This window comes from Cavia porcellus, unplaced genomic scaffold (genome assembly GCF_034190915.1).
Source record: "Cavia porcellus strain 051 isolate PalLab524CR breed Dunkin Hartley unplaced genomic scaffold, mCavPor4.1 scaffold_20, whole genome shotgun sequence".
NCBI lineage: Eukaryota > Metazoa > Chordata > Mammalia > Rodentia > Caviidae > Cavia > Cavia porcellus.
This window is the reverse complement of record NW_026947503.1, coordinates 55,563,385-55,582,599: the sequence shown is the minus strand read 5'-3', so window position 1 is coordinate 55,582,599 and position 19,215 is coordinate 55,563,385. Positions and strand designations below refer to the sequence as shown.

At 39.2% G+C, this 19,215-nt stretch overlaps 1 long non-coding RNA gene across 5 annotated transcripts in view; it reads left to right on the top strand.

Annotated features, from left to right (window-relative positions):
* Positions 1–19,215, top strand: part of LOC111758058 (uncharacterized) — a 40,517-nt gene that overhangs the window by 9,777 nt on the left and 11,525 nt on the right. For 3 of the 5 annotated variants that reach the window (XR_010041467.1, XR_010041469.1, XR_010041465.1), the window contains 5 exons: positions 1,381–1,581; positions 4,508–4,645; positions 5,242–5,425; positions 12,387–12,543; positions 14,371–14,532. This is a non-coding gene — a long non-coding RNA (uncharacterized LOC111758058). The remainder of the gene's footprint in view (positions 1–1,380; positions 1,582–4,507; positions 4,646–5,241; positions 5,426–12,386; positions 12,544–14,370; positions 14,533–19,215) is intronic. The other 2 variants (XR_010041468.1, XR_010041466.1) reach the window with 2 other exon arrangements.

The following is a 19,215-nucleotide window of genomic DNA, read 5'->3' as shown; positions in this document are numbered from 1 at the left end:
CATAGATAAATGAAGAGAGATAAACAAGAATGCCCTTTACTGTGTTGCCTTTATCATGTAGCCAATGCATTTAGGCAAGAGAAAGCAATGGGAAGCACAAGAATGGAAAAGGAGGAAATAAAATTACTCTGAGTTGCAGATAAGATTGTACATCATAATTAAAAGAGAAAAGAATCAATAAAAGGCTCCAAACAAGAAAGGACTTAGAGAGTTTATAAAGTTACATATTTAGCAGATTTAAAAATAACTTGAAAATGTAACAGTGCTCATGTATACAAAATTATATATAATGAAAGAGAAGACTCAATAACAATGGCAAAAATGAGAACAAAATACCGAGGTATGATATAAGCAAGAAAGGCCTGAAGCATATATAAACATGCGCAATACTTCAGAAGGAGACAAAATAAACACAAACGATGGAGAGAGATTATTTACTTGAATAAGATGACTTGGCACTGTAAAGTTGTCAGTTCTCTGTAAGCTAGTTTATAAGCTTGCAGAATTATCAATAAGAATTCCATTAGCCTTTGGGGATTTTTTTTTCTGAGTTTAGAAATGTTGTCCATTTACAAGAACAAACAAGCAAGAATGGCCAACCAATGTTTGAAATGTGCAAAGAAATGTAACAAGCAGAGGGCTGAGTGTATTAGATATTACAATAGATAAACCCTCCATAATTAAAACATTTTAATAGCAGCTTATTCACAGAGTAATAGGAAGGGCAGAAAATCAAGAAATAAACTCACTCAGATGTGAAATTTATAGTAAGTGTATATAAATATGATAAAGCCAGTATGTCAAATCACAGGGGTAAAGACAGACTATTTAAGAAGTAATATTGGGATAACTGTATAGTCATATGGAAAAAGATGAAATTAGATCCATTCCTCACAGGATATGCCAGGATAAATTCGAAATGAAGAGTGATTTAAAAGCAAGTAACCAAATCACAGAGCATGAGAAAAAAAACACAAATGAACACCACTGTAGCTTGGGAGGGGAAAAAACTTTCCTAAGATACAAATCAGAAACACAAAAGCTGAAAACTGATATATTTGGTTATGTAAAATAAAATAAAAGTTATGCATTTATTCACATATATCTACAATATATAGTAAAAAAATGATGCTGGGAAAATGTTTTGTTGTTAAAGGTAACATGTTAATATTTCTCTCTATATATCTAATAGACAAAGACTTTCTAAGAATAAAGCTTAAAAAAGGCCAGAAGCCCTAAAGTGGGGTTGAGATACAAAGCAACCTAGACAGGAAAAGAAATACAAGTGGCTCTTAAATATAGGAAAATACACTCAATTTTATTTGCAATAAGATAAATGTAAATGGAAACTACACAAAGACACGATTTCTCTCCCATCAGATTAGCAAAAGTGCAACAGTTATGTAACCCATGCTGCCAGGAAGGCTGCTAGGAAGTGGATGCCCTGGAAAACCCTGGAAAGGAACCAAAAATGGATCAGCACCTGCGAGAAGGGGGTTGGAAATATCTAACAAAATTATATATGCATTTATCCTTTGACCCACAATCTTTCTTCCAAGAATCCTTCATAACAACACATTGGTAAGCATATTAAAATCCATGCTCAAAGTTGGTAATTGCAGTGATATTGGTGAGAGCAAAAACTAGTGCCATTTGGCTTTAAAAGACATAATTATTTGGTAGCATGCCTATCAGGTGTATATCAAAAAAAGTGCCTAAATGCCTAAGTAAAGGTAATTACTTGATGGTACATCTGTCAGGTTTACCCACAAAAAGTGTTTAGGTGATTTTAAAAAACAACAACAATATTTGATAGTACATCCCTATTGATATGTAGCCCAAAGACCAAAAGAACCATGGGAAAAAAAACCCCAGAATATTGGCAATATTGGTTTTGTTGTTCTAAGATTGCAGGGATTAAGCAAGTGACAGTTGTTGTCACTGACAATTGCTATTTTCAGGTACATTAAAAAATTTTAGTTCCAAATTATATTTTTATATACAGATTTGTGTATCTTCAGCTACTTGTCCACTATGTGCATGTGTGGATGTGTGTGTTTGATGTATGCGAATGAGTTAGTTTTTGAAATGGGGGTGAGGAATATATGAGATTTTCTTTTATTCTCTCATGTATTTTTAGCAGTATATGTTATATACTATATAAATATATTGATGTATCTATTTGATAAGAGAAAGTTAATAGAAATTGGCTTGGGGTTGTGACCTAGAGCAGTTACCTATGCAAGTGTAAGGGCTTGCATTTAGTCCTTAACACTGCAGAGAAAAAAGAAAGAGAGAAAGAAAAAAATAAAAAAGAAGAAAAATAGAATAATCCCATATCCTAGCTCTGTCCTCTAAAGGGATAGTAGATAAAACGGATGGACATAGGAACAAAGAGAATATCTGGTTGTCTAAAATTTCAGACTCTGAAAAAATTTTAACTACAAAAGAAACAAGACCATTCTGGAGAAAGGCTGGTTTTAAGTCTGGGCAGGAAATATACAATATGATGGTGAAAGTATTGAAAATGATGATCAATGATGGCAGATGTTATATCAAAATGACGCAGGAGCTTATATGGATAGTGCTGACCAGAGGTGGAGCAACTTGATCAGCAGTAAGAATAATAAGAGAGTAGACACAAATATGTTGGATATGTTAGACCCATGATTTTATGAAAAAATTAGAAAGCAAATCATTGTTTATTTGGAAGAGGGTCAAGAAGGGATCCTTAAAGAAAAAGTAGTCAATAAAGGAAGAAAAATCACATAAGAAGCCTGCCTTTTGTTTGTGAATTATGTATCCACATGACACAGTCACTGATGAGGGTAATTTGCCTGTTATAGAGGTTTTTGGCATCTAAATAAAGAAGGGAGGAAACTCTGGTACCCCGGATGAAATGATGAGACTCTAGTGGACTTAGACAGGCATCATGGGTTGCTGCTAGCATCATAAAGAGACAACCAGGTATTAAAACCTTCCTAGTGGAAGACTATACCACTTCCTGTGGAGTAGGGTCGCACAATCTCTTCTTCCACCAAACAACAAAAACTGTTAAGAAGAGAGATTTGAACAATAATTTGTCTGTTGAAAGGGACATATCAAATAATAGCAATGTGTGGCCCTTTATTAGGCCCTAATTCAAATGAGCTTTTTTTGTTGTTGTTAAATACAAATGGTAATTGGGAAAATGTGAACACTGACTAGAAGTGCAACAGCATTAATTTTTACAAGTGATAGTTTTATGAATGTGTTTAGGAGCCCCTTTTCTAAGAAATATGGAAATATTTTGAGATGAAATGGTATGATGGGATTTACTTCAGACAGTACGAAAAGGAACAGATAGAGTTGGTGTTATACTGGCAAGCAGAAACACCGAAGTGACACCCAGGATTTGGAGGGAGATTTATTTACTGATGGGGGTCATTCCCAGATTATCAGGCCCTGATCTCTCATGGCCTGGGGCTTAGATGAGACAGCCAACCAGGAAGTACAGAAGTAGAATGACTTGTCAATTGTGAAATGGTTTATACAGTGTGTAGCTTAGTGGCCATTGTGCATCACAGTGACCAGCTACTTCTAAGAAACAGAAGCAACCAGAACTGCAACAGAATCTATTACCTGGGCAACTAAGAAACTAAAGTATACTCTATACTTGTGGGGGCTGGGGAGGCATTTTGTGTTATATCCATCTCATTTAGTTTCCCCAGCAAATCTTTGCTGGGCATATTACATATGACCTTTTGAGACAAGACCCACATAAAAGCAGTCAGTGATCCTAGGATGTACTCTAGTCAAGTTCCCCAGGGCTGTCATATTACACAGTTTTTTCCCAAATTATTTTGAGGAAAAGACATAACTTAGGTCTGTCTGTTGTTTAATACTAGTCTGACAATCTAATGGGGGGTTTATCTGATCTAGGAGAGTGTCCACTGTGTCCAATTGAATGCTCATCAAATCTTGGTCAAGTGTTTGACTGATTATTCTGTTCTCTTGGGTCAACCATTCATAGAGTATAAGGCAAAACAAACAAAACAAAACCCACAGCTAGAAGGCACAGGGAATCAAGGACTGGGGCAAGCAGCTTGAAAAGGCACAAAAATCAAGGGAAATAAGTATGAAACAATCCTGTGACTGATGACTTCAGCTGTGCATGGACTAGTCAGTGTCCAGAGTAACTAAAGCAGGGCATTGAGTGTGTCATCTCTTTATAATGAGCCTTAGAGGAGCTGTTCAGGTAAATTTTCCAGCAAGTCTATAGCTGGATTTCTGGAACTTGTAGAGGTAATTAATATGTACTTGGGTTATATGTGTGTGAGTTACAAACTCTTTTTCTAACTCTTTTAGAGGTCTTTGGCTCTATGTTATACATAGCTTTTATTTAATCTAGTTTTTGAGCTATCTCTGCTATACATGCAGGCCTGTTGTTGCTGCTAATGATCCAAGGTAGGCATTTCTATGAATGATTTTTTACAGCAGGACCCTAAAACTTTTATTGTCTTTTCAGTACAGGCAGAGAATGGGAGATTGGAGTCAGTGACACAGACACCAAAGTCTGAGCTGGCTGCAGGGGTACAGGTGCCAGCACTGTGGCTTGAGCCTGAAGAATAAAGGGTAGTGTGGCTCTGATCTTCCAGAATACTAGGTAAAATTTTTCTGGCTGGGGTCGATGTTTCAGTCAATTGGGTCCCCAGAAAAGGCTTAGGGTTGGATTATTCTGGGTTGCTAGTGGCAGTTTTCCAAACAACAAGAAGAAGCAATTTTCTATGCTAATCATCCCTACAGGAGAGTTTTGACCAAACTAGTTTTGTCCAAGATGACCACAGCATATCTAGCCTGTTGGACTTCATTCCTAAAAGAGCTATTACCATGCATAAATAGTATATACTCAGCATCAGTCAGGGTCCATTTTAACAGAACAGTCCATCATTGTACATAATGTGGCACCTGGATAGGCAGGTCTCAGTCTAAGATGAGCCTTTCAAGTTTTCCTGATCAGAAGGACAGTGGCTGCTAGAGCATGGAGGCAAAGGCAGGAGGCAGCTCTTAGCAACCAAATCCAAGTATTTGCTCAGGTCAGCCACTGGATACTCTTAGTAGCTGACAGTCTGAGTAAGCACCATTGTTTTTGTGAGTTCAAGGATCTAGGCTTTATGGAAGCCAGCAGCTCCAAGAAATTTACAGAGATTCTTTTTGTAATCAGTTTCTGTCAGATACTGTAGCAGTTTTTTGTCCTTCCAGCAGGTAGATTTTGTATCATCATTCAGAAGTGCAATGATCTGCAAAGAGGGTAAACAAGATTTTGAACCTCTGGAACATTGAGTCCAAGTCAGTCGACCTTTGAGTCCAGAACTGGAGTCTTTGCAAAGAGGAATTGGTTGGAAGGAGCCAACTGAAGACAGAAGAAGGCATTCTTTAAGCTCAAGTAGGTGTACCAGCAGGCTGTGGGTGGCAGGAGACTGAGGCAATATATATGGAGGGCAATCATGGTGGCATTGGCATCTCAGAGATCTTGAACTGGCTTTACAGGCAGAAGAAGTACATTTAAGCAGTTTGACAGTCTATGAACATTTTGTGGTTATCTGTTTCAGGCTGATGCAGGTGTCATCTCCCTCTCAGGAAACAGTCAAAGTTGAGAGTGTAGGGCTAAATGACTGGGTTGGTACAAAGGAGATGTCCTCCTAAACTGCAAATTTGTGCCTAGCAGAAATGGCAAGAGGAAAGGGTCTTAGTTGCCCTGGTGATGGTAGCTTTTTGACAGAGGGAACTTTTGAAGTCTGAGAATTCTATTGCTTAGCCTACCAGAAAAGTCAGAGATTTGCCCCTGCCTTTTGAAATGCTGTGGGCTTTCAGGGACCCAATTTGACAGAGCTCAGTCTTTCCTATCTATTCAAGTCTGATAGGGTGCAACTCATTTGTCAGGGATGATGTCCCAATTTTTCCTCAGTCGAAATGTGGAACTCAGAAGGAATTGTCATCTCAAGTGGGCATTTGATGTCACCACCTGACCAGAATAGGCATGTCTCAGCAGGGAGGGACTGTGTGGCTGAATGCAGGCAATGGCTAGCTGTAACCAGTTCAATTGACTAGAAATAGACGTGTCTGGAATGGGAAGTGAAGCTATAGGTGTTGCTAGCAACAGTGCTGGCCAACAAGAGCACCAAGGTAGAAGTCTTGGGATGAATGGGCCTCTTTTTCCTTTTTTATTTTTTAATTTTTTTTGAGATGCACAGAGTGGTTTGGTTTCATTTTAACTTTATAAAAGCGTTTTTCCTACAATCAGGGTTGTAGGCTTTTACTAATTAGCTCACATCTCTGACTTCCTATCTGTGTGTTGGGTACCTTTGAATGATAGCACAACACACAAAGCATGGGTACCCCTCAGAGAGAGACCATTCAGATGCCTGCCTGGCTGTTTCCCTCATGAGCATTTATGCACGAATTAGCTAAGGAGAGTGCAAGGCTACCATTATGACATATGTCAATTGCCACAGAACTGCAGGTGAGGGCCCAATCAGCCACCATGACCAGTGCTTTCCAGTCTTGGTACACAGATAGAGCACCCTATTATCTGCTTTGCATTCCACTCACTCATATATTCATTCAGCAGGTACTCAGAGGTTAAACATTCCAAATTCTTTCCCTTGAGGGTAGCGTTAACTAACAAGAGTTGATCAAGTTCTTTTTCTGCTGGAGCTGAGAAGGACAGACAGACAAAGTGGGATGCCCCCAGGGGTCTGACCAGAATCAGGTATGCAGGCAGGCAGACAGGCAGACAGACAGACAGACTGCATCCTCCTCTTTTTGGGGTCCAAGTGAGTTGCTTAAGCAGGTAGCCAGGAATATTCCTCTAGGCCTCTAAGGAGACCCAAGAAATCTCCAGGGTGTACCTTCCTGTCAGAAACTGGAGAGGTACTTGCTCCATCTGTGAAGGCCATGACCAGTGACCAGGGAGATCAACATGGTCAGGCTTCCCAGTCAATGCACTAGATACAACAGCAAGCAAACACCAAAGTGACACCCAGGATCTGGAGACAGATTTATTTATGTTCACAAGCAATAATCAGGATTGGTTTTGGAATATCAAGCCCTGATTTCTTGTGGTCTGGGGCTTATATGGGATGAGAAAGCAGGAAGTACAGAGGCAGAGTGGCTTGTCAATTGGGGGTTGGTTTATACAATGTACCCATAGTGACCAGCTATACTTCACACTGACCAATCATTTCTAAAAGACCCAAAATCAGAACTGGAGCAGGAACAATTACCTGGGCAACTGAGAAACTGAAGTATACTGGTTGTGGGGGAGTCTAGGGCAGCATTTTCTATTACAGTGTGAGAAGCACAGGATGAGCTGATAAATATGGAATTGAGCGAGGGGTCCCTGAGAAGGTATTTACATTGCCTTGTCTGTTTTGGCATTTTAATACTTTCTGTAGTAAAGTACTTAAAACATATGCTTTACTCTGAATACTATTTCATTTTGCACTTATAAAAAAACGTGACCTGTAAAGTTTTTATTTTTCTTGAGATTATCACATCAAAATGTCTCTCCCCTGCACTCATCCATATGTATATATGCGAGTGTGTGTCTTTCCTGTTGTCTTTACTTCCATATTCACATATATATTTAGTTTAACACATCTTAGTGGTGTGTTGCCTAGAAGTGCTGAAAACTCCAGACCTCACACCATTATCTTCTCTGGCTCTGGGAGTCTGTGAAATAAACAGAGAATCTATGAAATAAACAGGAAGGGCCTTGGCACATGTCTTGACCCTTGGGCTTGGCCTCTGCACACAAATAGTAGATCAACAACTTCCAGTGCAATAATTGGTTGAAATTAGCTATGCTATTCATCAATTCATTAACGTATATAATTCATTCTGATTGGTAGTGTGGAAGAACTGACTACCACACAAAGAGATATATTAGCTCCCAAATATATATATATATATTTCTGATTACTCAAGCACTTAGAAATTGTCCCAGAATTGCTTCTTGGCACTTTGGTTATGATTAAGTATAGAAATTTTCCCAGATACTGAGGTATAGTTCTTTGATACTACTTCATTTTAAAGCAACTATTACTGTTATGTATAGTATAGATTACTTGTTTCAAAGAATAGGAAAAGAAGGAATATACCCTAAACAGGCTGCATTTGGAAGCCAATGGTAAAACCCCCCATTTTAGTAGACCTTTGTGCTTCATGTTACCTGTTCTCTCATGTTCAGGCTCTTACTCATCCCAGTTCTTCACACAAACTTAACAAAAGCGTTTTTTCAAGTCAAGTGGTAATATTGATATTGAAGATAGAATTAACAGGCAAAGCATTCTCCCTCATTTGTCACCATTAATAATGCCTTCCAATGGTCACACCTGCCAGGAACCCCACCAAAGTGAGAAGTGCTTTTGTGCCAATGTCGTTATCAGCTTCAGATATGATATTGATTATGATTTGGAGGCACATGAAATTACACACTTGTGAAGGGAGAGATTTTCTTAGATAAAGGAAAATAGGCCTTGCTCATTTCAGGTCCATATTGCAAAGAATAACGAGGTCACTCTGTTCTCAAAGTTCTACTGGTAAATGCAGCACAGATTATAGGATGAGATGAATAATCTTCTGTTTGACTTTGGACCTCTTGTAGGGGCAGACAGAGAATTTTAGAAATGCAAATGTGCTCCATTAAATGGATGGCACACTTGTACAGATCTCTCTGATCCCTATCTATGGCCCATCAGGCCCAGTGTTCTGTCTCTGGTGGTACAGTGGGTGACACAACTGTCCTCAGAGATGCCCAGAATCAGTGGAACCTTGTAGTTACAGCTGCCCTCTTTGTCAATGTCCTTGGAGAAGCATCAACATGATTCAGAGTCTTTATTCTGAGTTGAAAATAAAGTCTAATTTGTATATGCTTGTCAAACTGGCAAACTGATGAAACTACTGCAGAAACTATGTATGCTGAGCTGGTAAGGCAAAGGGGATCTGAAAATTTATATGTTTATAAGTTAATTAAGGGCTTGGGAGATGTCCTAAACTCAGTGCAGTGGGAACCGATGCTGTCTAATCACAGGCTCCCACAGCAGCAGGCAAACTCTCCACACCTCTCTCCAACTCTCCCCAAATGCCTCCAGTTCAGATAAGCAAGACCATCAGGAAGGAGCACCATTTCTGTCTTCATGCCCGTTCCACTGTTGGCTTTGTTTCTGAGCCTTCCAACAAGCATATCAATTAGTAGCTCCAATCGTGAAAAGTTTTTTTTTTTTTTTTTTTTGTAATTCAAACACCTGTCCACTAGAGCCTGGACTGAAGCCACTGAACAGTTGTCAGATGGTAACTGTAATGTTTATAGATTCAATCGATAGATCTGCCTCTATGTTGCATAAAATGCCAAAAAGTTATATAGCCAGACATCTGGCAATTGGAAGATTGTCTATCTCGATTGGCCCTCAAACTTCTATTTGTGCATGCTATGCTGAGCCTGGGAAAGCAAGCGTGGTTTTAAAATTGTTATCTCCCTCATTTCTGTCCACGACAGCTTCTGGTTGCTCACTCTCTGCCAGGACTATAGTCACACCAAGATATAAAGAGAGAGCTTCCAGACCTTCGCCTCCATGTCTGCTTTTGCTAAACTCACCCCTCAACTCAATCTGGCCAAATGCAATCAGACAGGCACTCTCATTCTCCCCAGAGCCTAAGTCATTCTCAGAATGTAACCTGAGTATTTGGAGAAGCATTCGAATGCATTTAAACTTTTGGGGACCAAATAGTGCTTTATAGGAAATGTACTTTAGAGAGTCCTGACAGGCCCACAGAAGTTAATAAACTTTGCCACCTTCTACATTTTTACTAAGAAGGGACTTAGATGAAGTAAGGATAGAGCACTGCATATGTTTTCAATGATAAATGATAGCCTGGGATATGGTGGAGTCAAGGTGGGGCCATAAAAACTTGGAACATGTGCTAATTACTGGTGCAATTCTATAGCTTCCCACAAAAAGCACCTCTGCGTTTTCATGCCTTAATTTCATTTGTTTGGCCAGTATACCTTTGTATTTGTGTTCTTGAAAGTTTTATTTTTTTAATCACTGATGCATGCAAAAATATTAAATGATAGCTATATTGTACACAGAAATGCTGAGTTTTGAAAGGTTAGGGGAAATGTTAATTATATTTAACTTTTGATGTATTTCTAGGACTTCTTATATGATTTTAACTTCCGTAGTTTCATTCCTGACAGAGGCCCTAGTCGAAGAGTTTCCTATCATGTCTAGAGCCTCCCTTCTTTGCAAGCCTAATTATTTCTTCTACATTTCTCTCTAGTTGCTTAGACACCTCTTCTCATTTCTACTTTCTCCCTTCAGGAAGCATTTATAGTACCTGCAGGCCACAGACCAACCCTGCTAGGGGTATCAAGGGTTAACGGTATTTTTATTGCAGATGAAGAGAGACAGATCTGAAGCGAATCCCCTCAGGTCACATGTGAAGGGAGAGGCCTGATGTTTTGGCTATTTGCCATTAAAGCTCATTAAAATGACTCCATAGCTATGTCTAATTCTAATGAATAATTTATGCTAAAACGTTAAGGGCTACAGAATCTTAATAGTGACAGTGACAGAAGGCATGGCGACCAGACTCCGGCTGTTCATCCACTCATTCTCCAAGTTTGCTTCAGCTTCTTACCCCCAACAACATGGGTTTACCCTCACTCACCACGGGACAGTGCAGGAAGATTTCTCAAATAGAAGGTCAGGTATTTCTAAAGCAGCTACAAGAGCAGAAAGGAGTGAGGCACTGCGGGCTCATTTCACAAACACAACATGCTAGTTTTCAAAGGGACTCAGTAACATTAAGCAGAAATTAAACCCAAGTCCTTTGGTATCATCCAAGAACCACCTCAGTGAATCAGTGTTTATAAGTAGGATTAAAACTGAAGTAAATTCTGGGCCTGTTAATTATGTTAATGGGGGTAGGCTGTCTTAGGTTTTCTATCTCCAAATTGATAATTACTATAGTGCTGGCAAGTTATTCTGGATACTTCTAAACTCAGACAAACTTGTTGCATGACCATCACCTTATGCAACTCTGTAGTTGGTGAAAGTAACTTTACATTCCACATACACCAGAGTTGCGGAGTTTGGTGTCCACTCCAACCCACAGATGCATGGGAAATATGCTACAACTTTTTCTATAATCTGACCCTTTCCCATATATCATTTCCTCCCCTCCCATGCTTCAGCACCACCCCCACCTGCACGTAGGGCCAGGTAGAGAAAAATTATCCATTAATGTCCAACGTAGTTTAAAGCATAGTCTGATGCAGTAATATAAACAGAAGTATCAGTGTGTCTCTCCTGGAGAAAAATGTTCAGGCTTCCCATCATCTTCCCTCCCTCGTGCCTGCAGACTGTTGGATAAAAGGATGTTAGTGCCCTGCAGTCTCTCAGGGTTGTGGGGAGGAATCTGATTTTCGAAGTAAATTCTTTTCTCCCACTCAGCTCTCTTCAGTGATCTTTCTTATCCATGGTTACTACCTGCACGGCTTGATTTTATGTCTAAGATCTGCAGTGGAACTAGTTCAAGATTTGTTTGTCTGCCTTGGATGTTTCAGGAGTTGGAGATCCAGCCAGCTGACTTGACTTCCATCTCAGCTAGTATTAAAGACTCCTCCATGTCCTCTGCAACTGTGTTGCACTCTTCACTGGCCATTCGCTAGCTGTCTATAAAGAGCTGCCCCATTACAGCAATTGCCTCCATCGGAGCATCTGCTCTATCAACTGTCCTGGTCCTTGATTCAGTCCTGACACAATGGAACCAAAGAGACTGGAAATTCTAAATATTCAGGTCCCACTCTTCCTGCTACCCACATGGATGAGACTGACGTCCTGGGCTCCCTCCTTGCCTCCCTCCCCTTCTGCTTCTCTTCCCCGTTGTTCTTCCTATGGTGCCCCAAGCTAGATAAAAGGGTGAGCTATGCTTTTGACTTCTATTCTGCATTTTCTTACTTTAGCACCAAGGAGGAGGCTCACCTGACATTGAGAGATAAGGGAATTTAGAAAATCTGCTCTCCAGACAACAGCCTGGCTTGTGAGGCTTTAGCCTGGCTTAACTTTGAATTTCAAAAGCTGACTATTACCTGGATCTTTACCTCTTCCCTCCTTCAGTAGGTGTTATAATCTACCCCAGGAAGTTGGTTGTCAGGTTGATGGAGAAAAACCCTGCATCTGGAAAGGTAAAGAGGAAAGAGGAAGTATTTAAAAACCCATTAACCCTGTGTACATACTCTGACAAAGGACAACCCACATGCTTCACCTTCACAAAATGTAGCATTGGAATTTGGTGCTGAGATGCATTGGAAAATGATATTCTTTTGACCTCTTTTCTAGGAGGACTTTTGATGATCTACACTTGGAATTCTACATAAGAAGGAAAAAGGTCAAGGGACTTTATAGAGAAGCAAGACAGAAATGCAAGGTGCAAACAAACACAAGAGGCATTTAATAGTTTTACAGAGATGAAAACTCATGCCATTTTCAGCACCAGGTGGGTGGGTACACCTACCTGCCCACTGGCTAAGGACACTAGACAGTAGAAAGATAATAGTAATCACTTATGATTGATGAATGCTTCTGTCTGAGGCCACTGCTGAACCATTAGCCCCTAAGCAAAGTCGATGTATCCTACCGATAAGCAAGACAGTCCATCAGGCTGTGGGAAGAAAATCTGAAATTGTATTTATTTCTTATCATGACCAGGAGAAAAATGAACATTGATGGTACTTAACACAGAGATTTACATCAATACCCCCTCTCAACTCTTAGATAAGAGGTCTCGAGGAAAAACTGACATTCTAGAATGTGCAGGAGTTTTGGACAGTGGTCCTAGGATACATTTATTCTTTCTTGTTTTAGCTCACTATGATATGTAGTTTACATGAAGCAAGATAAGTGAACTTATAGGCTGTAGTAAGGGGAGAATCTTCAGTACTTACAAATGTTGTGGCTATGACCGTAGAACATTTGCTGTCAGGCAGTTTCTCAGATTATTGCCTGGACAAGTAACGTAAGAGTCATTAAACTTGATAATTAGTAGCACTTCTTTGTGTGTTTTTGAGACAGGGTCTCACTAGGCAGTTCAGGTTGACTTTGAACTCACTTTTTAGCCCAGGCTGATACTGAACTTGCAACGATCTTCCTGCCTCAGCCTCCCAAGTGCTGGGATTACAGACACGTGCCACCACGCCATGCATTTATTAACAACAAAACTGTCCCAGATTTGCTGGTTCTTCTCCATAATAAAATGTGATTGCCTTTTAATAACATGATATCTATCTTTAAAAAATGAATCATTTTAAACATAGTTATTATAGTATTTGATCAATATAGTAGTAGAAAATATAATTTAAATATATCAATAGTTTTTCCTGAGTGAAAGATACATATTTCATATAATTGACAGGCTAGAATAAAATATTTAAAAATACTATTTCAATCACTTGAATTTCCCTTTTGTGTTTATCTTATATTTTAGTTCAAAGGTACATGATTTGATTTATAAATTGCAGAAGCATTTTATACATATGCTGAGATACACATGCCTGTTTTACTGAGGAGGAACCTCAGGAAGGTTGGGACTGATGTGTAAATCCTTGGCACATATTTTCTAATTAATTCCCAGCACCCTCTGAGTCAGGCATTATCACCATTCCAATCATTCAGACTCACAAAGGGGAAGAGGGACTTCAGTAGCTCAGGAGGTAGCCCCCCGTCACAAAGCTAGCACAGTCGGACCTCTGCACCCATGGGTTCTCCATCTGCAGATTCAACCAACCATAGATCAAACTCAGAAAAAAAATTACATCTCTACTAAATATGTACAGACTTTTCTCTTGCCATTATTCCCTTACAATAGAGGATAATAACTACTTATATAGCATTTGCATTGCATTAGGTCTGATAAGGAATCTAGAGATGGTATAAAGTATCTGTGAGAAAGTATGTAGGGGCTATGCAAATGCTATGCTGTTTTACACAAGGGACTTGAGAACGTGCAGATTCAGGTATGCTCAGGGGCAGGATACTGAGGGGCCATAGTGGAAGACTGGTTGGATATTTATAAATCTTAACATCTACAATGAGAGCCCATGATTTGGGGATCCATGACAACTGGTTGCTAAATGACATGCATAAGACCTTGGAAAGACTCAAGTTAGGGTAAATAGTGGGTTGCTAACAGATTCCTCGTTCAGGTGCTAAGTTGTACTTATCTGCTTATATCTTGCATCTTACTGTACTTGTGCATCAAATATTTACATTAGGTTTAAGAGTTGAAAGTGTGTTAAATATATCTTCTATTATCCTTTCCTAATAGAAAAGAATGTAGGTTAGTGCAAAAGATACTAACCGGAGTACCCCAAATCAGCTGCTGATAGAATGTCCTAATGCAAGCAAAGAAAACACAAATCTGAATTCAAAATCGTGACAGCAGTATAACACCTACTCATCTTATAGCCGTCTGCAGAACTGATTGGAGGTAAGGGCATCTGATTAGATTGCACTATCGGGAACATTTCTCCAACCTTTTATACAGTTAATTCACATACAATACAGTATACAGGAATTCTTGAAACTTGGGTTGCTCTGTGATGGGCCATCAAGCCTGCAAGAGTGCCATTATTGTCCATCATGTCAACAAGTGCTCTTTAACAGGGAGATTACTGACAAGATAGAGTGTAAGGACAATGAGGAAAATGTTAGCACATTGCTGTCTGTCAGGTCAGACTGCTGTCCACTGCTGGGTGAATGAAATCCACTTGTTACTGAAGCCTCATGGGCTAGCAAGCTGAGGCCACATATCTTAATGGAATAACCTATCACTTTTATTTTATTCTTATTTTCAAAATATACCCAAAGGCAGCAGACACTCTTCTGTGTCAAGCTGCAGGCTACAGTGAATTTCTGTGGCCGCTATAAGCCTCTGAAATGGTGTCTTATGCTGGAAAAACTGACAGAGCTTTAGCTGTAGCTGTACTAACAGGAGCTGCCATAATAAAAGCTGCCTTAAGAAACCACAATTTGCCCCAATTATAAGGGCTGCAACAATCTCCGAGAAGCCTGATTGTTCACTCTGACCTAATAATTTTTGTACTTCCAACTGTGCATGTTGGCATTTTCCAAACATGTGCCTTCTATCCTGAGTGTGGGCCGTGTGATGGCTCTAGGTTCCTAGTCTGATAGCCAGGTCCCTGTACTTCAGAGGAAATCAGAGTGTGCAGTAACATTTGTCAGGGAAGGAGGAAGAAATCCAGGGTGGATCATGGGAAATGCAGGCACTTCCCCACCCTTGACAATGGGAAGTCAGAATCAGCAGGTATAGAAAGGCACATGCAAATGATGGCCAATAGAAAGGAATGACAGTTAGATTATACACTCAACAAGTATACATTTTAGAAGCCAAGAGGTCAGGCATGGTTCCAGCCCAGGGGGACAGCATAATTATTTCCCTTAAGAAACTTATAGTTTCATTGGAGAATAAAAATGTCAAATAAATACAGGTTTTCTTGATTTGTTCCTTCACAGGGCTAGATAGTGTAGGAGTCAAGGAAAAAGACTCAGTTATCTTAATTTCCCTCTATAACTTACCACCATAATGCCTGCGTGTGCATCCATCCTTCCTTCCATCCTACATTTTATCTGTCCATCCAATAACCCATTCATTCTTTGGACGTTTGCTTAATGCATCTTGTGTGTTGACTTTATTTTCTTCTTCAGAGCCTTCTCCACACCTGCTTCTTTCCCAGCTTTCCTGTTCCTGTTTGAAATACCAGCATCCTCCCCTTCACACTTGCATCTTTGCTCCCTCCACGTGAAGCCACAGGGCACCTTCCTTCAAAGTCTTTGTTACTTCATTTCCTTTTCCCATTCTCATGGTTATCACCTAGTCTGGATCCCTACATGATGGAGAAAGAGCTTTGTGTGTGTGTACACATGTGTGTACGTGTGTGTACATGCATGAGTGTCCACATGTGTGATCAGGTTGTGTTTGGTTTGCCCTTGAATGCTCTCACACAGTGACTTGGCCTCTCTGCTTTCTGTCACTCTTTATCACATCACACTATTTTTCTAAATAGCTCCTTTTGATGTTTTAATAATTAGCTCCATGTGTTCAAAAACTTTGTCTTACTCCTACTAACAAGAAACTCAGTAAATAGTTATTGGATGAATGAATGAATGAATGAATGAATATTTGTTCAAAATTTAGCCCAGACCCATGAAAATTTCTATGACTTCTTTTTCCCAGTCAAAATGATCATTCCTTACTTCTGTCTTCCAATAACACTTAGAACACAATTCTATCGAAATGCTTATGAAACATATTCTAACAATGAATCACTTATCAATCTGCCCTACTTGTTCTAAAGACTGAAGCTGGGGGTATCCTCACTAGTTTGATTTTGTATGACCACTGTCTTTCACAGACTAAAGTGAATTTTTACTGACTGATTTGTTAAGCCATTGAACAAAGAGATAGGTTACAGACATAATCACGATATGTGATCATATGCACAAGCATCAGCACTAGACAGTTGAAAAAATTAAATCTGTCATCACTTTAAACAAATGAGAAATTTTGACCAACTTGGCTGTCATGAATATAACACCAATTTGTATATAGGCTTGATATTTTGAGTAGCAGACACACAGGCATCTGGGTTGACACCTGTTTAGATTCAGGCATAGAATGAGTTTGAGATTCCATGTGCAATAAATGTTCTGGATCACTGCACACCCAGGACTTTCAACTGGAGTTATATATGAGCCATTCATAGACTTTCTGGTGCAGCCTGACAGGATCCAGGGGGAGGTCCATCAGCAAAAGCATGGAAGGAGGAAAGGATAGAAGGAGAGAAGGAAGGGAAAAAGAAAGAAGGGAGGGAGAGAGAAAGGGAAGGGATTGCCAGGAGTTGGTATGGCACCCTGAATACGGTATAGTATATTGAAAGGAGTGGCTGACCACAATTTTCTAGAACCAAGGTTTGGGCTTTCATTGCTTCCTATTTGACACATGAGTTGGAATTTATTTACTTATATCTGAGTCAGTAATCAAAGGCACAATCTTCCAAGACAGGATCTGAAGTGTTTGCATATAACTTGAACTAATGTGAAAGCTGGACTTCTTGTTTTTCTTTTTTATCCACCCCTTCTTCCCTTCTAACTACTCTTTCTTGGAATCTACTTTGGAGCACCCAGGATGTTTTAAGCTTAGAGCTTTGTCTTGTGGAAAATAATAATAATAATAATAATGATAAGAGTATGAGTGTTTACCCGTAAGAGATGTATGATTGATTCAAAGAACTAATTAAGTACACATACAATTATGATTCAAATAAATGAACATAAAATGTGTACCCTATGAGAGGTCCTAAAGAGTTATGGTTCAGGTAACAGATATTTTGTGAGTATCCACCTGAATATGTAGATACTGGGACATGGTGATAAAAAATAAATCATACAATTCCTCATTGTTATATGAATTTCCAGCCTATTGAGGAAAACTTGCATAAATATATCATTATAAAATTGGCAATGTTAAGAAAAATGCTATAGAAGGACAGATAAGTAGAATTATATGCAAATAGGCTATCAAAGATGACTTCCTGAAATGATGACCTCAGCTGGCCTGCAGGTGAGAGAACTCAGCCATCCAATAGCACTCGGTGTATGTCATACAGTATTCTACATGCTGCATGCATTCTCATTTTCTCTTTGCAACAATCCTATAGGGTAGGTACTATTAGTACCTCTTTTTATGAGTAAGCAAACAGGCACATAAAGTTATTTGCTCAAGTTCACAGTTTGCAATAGTTAGAGTTTAAAGTCAAGCCCATTTGGTTCTAGAGTTTAGTAACTATGTTCTTGTAGCCAGCAGCATCAAAAATCTGTAAACAGATTAAATCAGAAAGCAACAATATTCAAAATGTTGACTACTCCATTGGAAAACTGTATAAAAAATACTAAAAGACAAGTCATAAAGAAAGTCATACAAATGACTTCCAAGTACATGGAAAAGTTAAGCCTCGCTCAAAAGAAACACAGAATAAAACAAAATTCCTACTTCATCCCCTAAATCAGAGATTATTTCATTTAATTTTGCTATGGCCTTTATGAGGCCAAACAATCTGGCAATTTGCATCAAAAGCCTTCAATGTCCTATATTTTTTTATTTAGTAGAAGCACCTTCAGAAATTTATACACAGGAAATGACAACTCATGTTCAAACAATTTAATCAATAAGGATATTAATCACTGTTCTGTTTGTAACTATATAAAACTGGAAGCAATATAAATATTCAACAATAGGGCATGATGGATTAATTAGGTTATGGTACTGCCACAGGATGGATTTCTATGTGATCATGCAATGGAGTATAGAAGGAAACTAAATGACAGAAGATGTTATTTGTGATTTATGATAAGTCAAGGCAATCAAGTAGGAACGGCATATTCCATTTTTGTAAAAACTATAGCTAAGTGAAGAGAAAATGTTGGTACTGTTCATCTCAGGATAGCAATATACTGGGAGACTGTCTGTATTCTTTATGTTTCTCATTTTGCTTATCTGCACTTCCCATTTTCTTTAAAATTAAAATATATTGCCTTTCAGATTTTTTAGAGATCAGGAAGAGGATGAAGGGATAAGGAAGTGAGGGATAAAGGGATGGAAAATGATCGAGATATGTTATACACATGTACCAATTCCCTTAAGCGAACATCGCTATTCTGTATTACGAGCGAACACTAATAAAACATTTTTTAAAAGAAGTACTGCCTTTATAATAAGGGAAAAATGAGCAAACTGTTCTCTCAGGGGGAGTTATATCTGCTGAGAAAGTAGGGCAGACATCTAGGCTGAGAAGACAAGGTAAACAGAAAGGCTTAGGGCGAGTGGCAGGGAAACAAACACAGCTTTTGAGGAAAGATGAAAGAGATCACAATGGCTCTGTGTGCCATGCTAAGTATCTCAGGCTTGGTCCTGAAGATAAGGAGCCACTGCTAGATGTTGAACAGGGAGATGGATGGAGGCAGCCAGAGCTCTATTCCAGAGCAATCACTTTGCAGGTGAAGTAGGAGGGGATGTCTGGAAGGTAGTGCAAGGTTAAGACTTTGCCACTGTGGAGGAAGTGACAGCAAAGGTCTGACTTAGAGCAGTAATAAC